The sequence below is a fragment of the Prionailurus viverrinus genome, chromosome B4 (genome assembly GCF_022837055.1).
Source record: "Prionailurus viverrinus isolate Anna chromosome B4, UM_Priviv_1.0, whole genome shotgun sequence".
Lineage (NCBI taxonomy): Eukaryota > Metazoa > Chordata > Mammalia > Carnivora > Felidae > Prionailurus > Prionailurus viverrinus.
Window position 1 is genome coordinate 18,788,340 of NC_062567.1, and position 7,395 is coordinate 18,795,734.

Here is a 7,395-nt window from a genome sequence, read left to right on the forward strand (position 1 = left end):
AGAGGGAGACAGAATCAGAAGCAGGCTGAAGGCTCTGAGCTGTCAGCACAGAGCGTGACACAGGGCTCGAACTCACGGACTCTGAGACCATAACCTGAGCTGCGGTTAGACGCTTAACCCACTGAGCCACCCAGGTGCCCCTAGAGTTCTAAATTTCAGAATGGTAATCTCTGACACCCGAAAGAGGAAGAAGCAACATGCTAACTGGGTTTTTTGGTTTTTATGAGAAAAATAGAAAATGTTCGTCTTTCTTCCCCAGGTACAAGGGACACACATTCTATTCAAGAAAGGTAGTCCATGGAAGGAATAAGCCACAGTTGGAGGTAGGTAAAAGGAAGTAGGTGAGAGGCTGAAAACTCAGTATTGATAATATGCCTAGCACTCTCTTCTTTTTTTCTTTTTTTTAGTTTGTTTATTTTGAGAAAGAGAGAGAGAGAGAGAGAGAGCAGGACAGGGGCAGAGAGAGAGGGAGAGAGAATCCCAAGTAGGCTCCACACTATCAGCATAGAGCCAGATGTGGGGCTTGAACTCAGGAACCTCGAGAATGTGACCCCAGCCCGAGTCAGACGCTTAACCAGCTGAGCCACCCAGGCGCCCCACAATCAACTCTTTTTTAGCAGCTTCATTGAGGTATAATTCACATATCATGAAATACACGGGTTTTAAAGCATCTGTTCCATGTTTTTAAATATGTTTACAGGGATGGGCAATCATTACCATGCACTAATTTTAGAACATTTTCACCTTCCTCCAAAGATATCTTGTACCCGTTACTGGTCCCTGCCCCCTTTCCTTATTATTCCTTCCCCCACCTCCCAGGCCTAGATGACCACTGATCGACTTTCTGTCTCTATAGATTTGCCTACGCTGAACATTTTGTACAAATGGGAATCTACAGTTGTGGTCATCTGTGATGACTGATGTCTTGCCGTTAGCTTAGTGCTTTCGAAGTCCATCCATGTTGTAACGTGTATCCGTACATAATTCTTGTATATTGCTGATATTCTGTTGTGCTGCTATACGGTGTTTTATTTATCCATTCATCCATTGATTCCGTTCGTTGCCACTTTCAGGCTATTGTGACTAACACTACGATGAGCATTCATCTCCAACTTTCTGTGTGGACATATACTTCCAATTCTCTTGCACAGATTCCGACGATGGAATTGCTGGGTCGTATGGTAACTATATTTAACCTTTTGAGGGACGGCCAAATTCTTTTCCAAAGTGGCTTCACCACTATATAGTCTCACCTACAATGTCTGAGGGTTTGAATTTCTCCCCATACTGGCTAATGCTTGTTATTGTGGGGTTTTTTTTTTCCTGTTTTATTGAGGGGTAATTCACATTACAGTAACATTCACCTTTTTAAAGTGTACAATTCAATAGTTTTTAGCCTATTCACAGCTGTCAACGGTAAGCACAACCAATTTTAGAACATTTTATCACCCCCAAAGAAACCCTCACCCAGTACCTGTGACTCTCCAATGGCCCCACTCCTCACCCCTGCAGTCTTTCATCTACTTCCTGTCTCTATAGATTTGTGTTCATTTTCTTCAAAGGTAGTCCAGTAAAGCGGCACTCGGGAGGCTCAGTCGGTTGAGTGACTGACTCCTGGCTTCCGCTCAGGTCACCGTCTCACGGTCTGTGAGTGTGAGCCCTGCATTGGGCTCTGTGCTGATGGTGGGGTGCCGGCGTAGGATTCTCTCTGTTCCTCTCTGCCTCTCCTCTGCTCATGTTCTCTCTCTCAAAATAAGTAAATAAACTTAAAAAAAAAATCCAGTAAGAAGTTTTATCTAATTGTGGCTTTTGATTTACCGTTCTGTATAGACTAATGGTATTGAAAATCTTTTCATGTGCCTATTGACCCCTGCTGTATTTCTTTTGGAGAAATGTTTATTTTTTATTTTTATTAAAAAAATTTTTTTTCAATGTTTATTTTTGAGATAGAGAGAGACAGAGCACGAGCAAGGGAGGGGCAGAGAGAGAGAGGGAGACACAGAATTAGAAGCAAGCTCCAGGCTCTGAGCTGTCAGCACAGAACCTGACGCAGGGCTCCAACTCATGGACCCTGAGATCATGACGAGATGAAGTTGGACGCTTAACCGACTGAGCCACCCAGGTGCCCCATTAGTAATTTACTTCTTTAGGTCGCTCCTTATTCCTGGAAACTCCACATCTTCGATCCAGTTTGCGACTGCATCTACAGATCTGACTCTTCCCTCCTTCCTCCAACTTGAGCAACTTTACTGGAAATCTTTTCCCATTTTTTTTTTTTTCATGCAGACAGTCTAAAAATCCATTTCCACTTCTCTATGTCTCTTTTTCCCTAAAAACAAGTCATTCTGGTAAATTTGCCTGTCCTAAAGCTCTGGCTTCCATCAAAATATGTGATCTCAGATTGCAGCGTGAAAGCCAGTCGTCTAAAGGCAACAACACTCTTTTATTTGTAACAAGGAATGTATTTAGTTTTCTGCCTGGAAAAGGGTTCTAGACATTTGGGTCTAATTTTGTTCCAGAAGGCTGAGGTCCTGCTCTCCCTTTCAGCTTTAATTTTGAAGTAAGTCATTATTTGAGTGCTTATAACATTGTTTTCATCAAGAATACAGAATGATGTTTACCACTCAAAAGTAGAAATACAGGGGCGCCTGGGTGGCTCAGTCAGTTAAACATCTGACTCTTGATTTCGGTTCAGGTCATGATCTCACAGTTCGTGGGTTCAAGCCCCATATCTGGCTCTGTGCTGACAGTGTGGAGCCTGCTTGGGATCCATTTCCTCTCTCTCTCCTTCTCTCTCTGTCCCTCCCTGCTTGCTGTCACTCTTTCTCTCTCAAAATAAACAAATAAACTTAAAAAATTTAAAAAAAAAGAGTAGAAATATGACTACATATGTATGGCCTATATAAGCTAATTCAAAAAAGATTCTTAATCGCATTTAATTCCTAATTAAGTATGATATAATTTTACTAGTTATTTGTATTTACTTTAAGTTTTAACATTCATCTGTCCCTATTACTTCTAAAAGTACATATGAATATTTGCCTGTAACCTATGACAAGATAGATTTGATTATATGTTCCTTGGATTAAAAAAAAATACCATACAGCAAAATTAATTAAGGACATTATAATCATGAGATCTAGGAAAGAAGCAAATTAAATACAGATTATATTTTTTAAAAATATAATTCAGTCATACTCTGGGTACTTTTTAGTCTCAAAAACATTTACTGAAGATGTTTAATGGAGAAAGGACATAAGATTTATATAACAAAATGCCTATTAGCCTACTACTAAAAATTAATTGTTGATAATTAAAAATACTTTTAATCTCCCTTGCTCCTTCAAGTTCAATACAACTGAGTAAATATTGGGTGCCTACTTGGCTCAGTCGCTCAGTTAAGCATCTGACTTTGACTCAGGTCATGATCTCATGGTTCATGAGTGTGAGTCCTGCACTGGGTGAGCCCTGCTTCTCTCCCTCTCTCTCTCTCTCTCTCTCTCTCTCTCTCTGCCCCTCGCTCACTTGCACCCTCTCTCTCAAAAAAAAAAAATTGAGTAAATATTCTTACCCCATTTTATTGGCTATGAAATAAAAACATAAGCTGCCATCTAAAATGTAAGAGGCGTATTAACTTATTTACACATGGTAATTAAATATAAATATAGATTTCTGTTTTGTTTTCAGTCTCTTTAGATATACGTGATGAATTGCCTCAGAGTGAAAGGGTTTATTCTTATTATGAGAGAAGCCCGCATTCCTCTTCAAACATTGATTTATTCAGCAATTGCTGTATTAACGCAGTCTATGGGGATACAGGAGGGAGAAGGGACTGATCATTTCCTCATGTTCACAAAGCTTGTGATCTGGGAGATGGGCAAATCACCACATGGCAAAGCAGTGTCATGAGGCCCAGGCTGCTGTGAAAGTGTAGACATGAGGCATCTAACCCAGACCTGCAAGGAAGAAGCATCATCTACACTGAGACCTTATGAATGGACAAGAATTACCCAGGTAAAGTGTTCAGGCAAGGGGAGCAGTATGTGCAAAAGCCCAGTGATCAGAGAGACAGGGTCCGGTTAGGGGACTTAATGAAGTTTTCTACGATTTGAAGGTAAAAGGGAGACAGAGTATGAGTTTTGAGAGACGAGGGCTGAAAAAGAAGCCGAAAGCCTGACCACTAAACCTACTACACTGTGTTAAGAAAAGCAATGGGGAGGGGCGCCTGGGTGGCTCAGTCAGTTTAAGCATCGACTCTTGATTTCAGCTCAGGTCATGATCTCACCGTTTGTGGGATCAGGCCCCATATCGGGTTCTCTCTCTCGTGGTTCTCTCTCTCTCTCTCTCTCTGTCTCTCTCTCTCGGCTCCTCCCCCCACCTTCTCTCTCTCTTGAAATAAATAAATAAACTTAAACAAAAAAGAAAAGAAAAGCAATGGGGAGTCAGTCACACAGGTTCTTTTTTTTTTTTATATGAAATTTATTGTCAAATTGGTTTCCATACAACACCCAGTGCTCATCCCAAAAGGTGCCCTCCTCATTACTCATCACCCACCCTCTCCTCCCTCCCACCCCCCATCAACCCTCAGTTTGTTCTCAGTTTTTAACAGTCTCTTATGCTTTGGCTGTCTCCCACTCTAACCTCTTTTTTTTTTTTTCCTTCCCCTCCCCCATGGGTTCCTGTTAAGTTTCTCAGGATCCACATAAGAGTGAAACCATATGGTATCTGTCTTTCTCTGTATGGCTTATTTCACTTAGCATCACACTCTCCAGTTCCATCCACGTTGCTACAAAAGGCCATATTTCATTTTTTCTCATTGCCATGTAGTACTCCATTGTGTATATAAACCACAATTTCTTTATCCATTCATTAGTTGATGAACATTTAGGCTCTTTCCATAATTTGGCTATTGTTGAGAGTGCTGCTATGAACATTGGGGTACAAGTGCCCCTATGCATCAGTACTCCTGTATCCCTTGGATAAATTCCTAGCAGTGCTATTGCTGGGTCATAGGGTAGGTCTATTTTTAATTTTCTGAGGAACCTCCACACTGCTTTCCAGAGCGGCTGCACCAGTTTGCATTCCCACCAACAGTGCAAGAGGGTTCCCGTTTCTCCACATCCTCGCCAGCATCTATAGTCTCCTGATTTGTTCATTTTGGCCACTCTGACTGGCGTGAGGTGATACCTGAGTGTGGTTTTGATTTGTATTTCCCTGATAAGGAGCGACACTGAACATCTTTTCATGTGCCTGTTGGCCATCTGGATGTCTTCTTTAGCGAGGTGTCTATTCATGTTTTCTGCCCATTTCTTCACTGGGTTATTTGTTTTTCGGGTGTGGAGTTTGGTGAGCTCTTTATAGATTTTGGATACTAGCCCTTTGTCCGATATGTCATTTGCAAATATCTTTTCCCATTCCGTTGGTTGCCTTTTAGTTTTGTTGGTTGTTTCCTTGGCTGTGCAGAAGCTTTTTATCTTCATAAGGTCCCAGTAATTCACTTTTGCTTTTAATTCCCTTGCCTTTGGGGATGTGTCGAGTAAGAGATTGCTACGGCTGAGGTCAGAGAGGTCTTTTCCTGCTTTCTCCTCTAAGGTTTTGATGGTTTCCTGTCTCACATTTAGGTGCTTTATCCATTTTGAGTTTATTTTTGTGAATGGTGTGAGAAAGTGGTCTAGTTTCAACCTTCTGCATGTTGCTGTCCAGTTCTCCCAGCACCATTTGTTAAAGAGACTGTCTTTTTTCCATTGGATGTTCTTTCCTGCTTTGTCAAAGATGAGTTGGCCATACGTTTGTGGGTCTAGTTCTGGGGTTTCTATTCTATTCCATTGGTCTGTGTGTCTGTTTTTGTGCCAAGTCACACAGGTTCTTAAGCAAGGGAGGATAATAGGATAAGATTTGCAGTTGAGATATATAATAATAATAATCATAATAAATAACAAGAATAAGCATTGCTAATATTCATTGTGTTGATAACATATCAGACACGATACTAAATGTCTTATATCAAACACTCCCTAATATATTTTTCAAGTGCCATTACTGTAGCTTACAATAAAAGCTATATACATTATGCTGTGATTGTCAGAAAATGGAAAGGAGATTCATTTTATTTTACTTAAATGGGGCTTTGTTCCATGATTACCAGCACAAGTGAGGCGTTATGTGATGTGTGGACCCCAGCTTTAGAGGACGTAAGTTGACAGTGTAAGCGAACAGGATACTTTTCATTTTGGGAACATAGAATTACTTGGGAAAATTGGTCAAAGTACAGAGTAGTTTTGAATAAAATTGAATTATGTTTAATTTATTTCCCTATAGTGCCGTTTTGTGTTAGCTTAATGATTGTGTGTGTGTGTGTGTGTGTGTGTGTGTGTATAGTAGGGTAAGTGGGGATTTGGGGGGAAGGCCTTGGAAGAATGTTGCAAATGTATGCTTTGAATTATGGAAATATACATAAAGTCTTTGAGAAGACATAAAACTATCAGCAGAATAGTATCTTCATGCTGTTGGTTTCTCAAAGGCATTGTTGAAATGAAGAGCTTTAGAAACTATCATAAAATTACTTTGTCGGGGTGCCTGCGTGGCTCAGTTGGTTAAGCATCTGACATTGGCTCAGGTCATGATCTCATGTTCCGTGAGTTTGCGCCTCACTTTGGGGACTGTGCTGACAGCCCAGAGCCTGGAGCCTGCTTCAGATTCTGTGTCTCCCTCTCTCTCTGCCCCTCCCCCACTGGCCCTCTGTCTCTCACTCTCTCTCTCTCTCTCTGTCAAAAATAATAAGCATTAAAAAAATTAAAAAGTTACTTTGCAAGCCATAGACTGGACATGTGTCCGGAAGTGACGTTAAAAATACTTAATGACCTTAGGATATAGGCAGCAATTAATCCAGAAGGACTCATCACAGAGCTGGAGGCTGCCTATTGCTTTCTGAGTGCTGGGACCACCAGGGAGACGCTGCAAGAGGGAGCATAGATGTGAGAGCAGCTGGGAAACCTCAGAGGTCATAGGGTGTTGGCTGTTCACCAAGGAATATGGAACTATTTCAATATTTTATTACCAACAGGTATGACCACACCAGTAGGTATTGGCTTAATACTAGCTGTACATGTTCTTATTTTTAGTACGAATAGGAAGAGCTATATAAAAATGGCAGGATGGTAGGCATCTGTATAAGCTACAGGAAAAATGTGCCCAGAGAACACTGCACTTGAAAAAACAATCAGTAAATTTAACATCCTTCAAATAGACTTCTGTTCCAAAGAAAAATGAGTCAGAACCCCAAAACAGAACATAAACAGAGCCCAAATTCTAAAAAGTGTAACATTCATCATAATGGAGGTAGATTGTGCTCAACATTGAAGGAGACATAATTTTGGTTCTTCACTAAATAAGGGC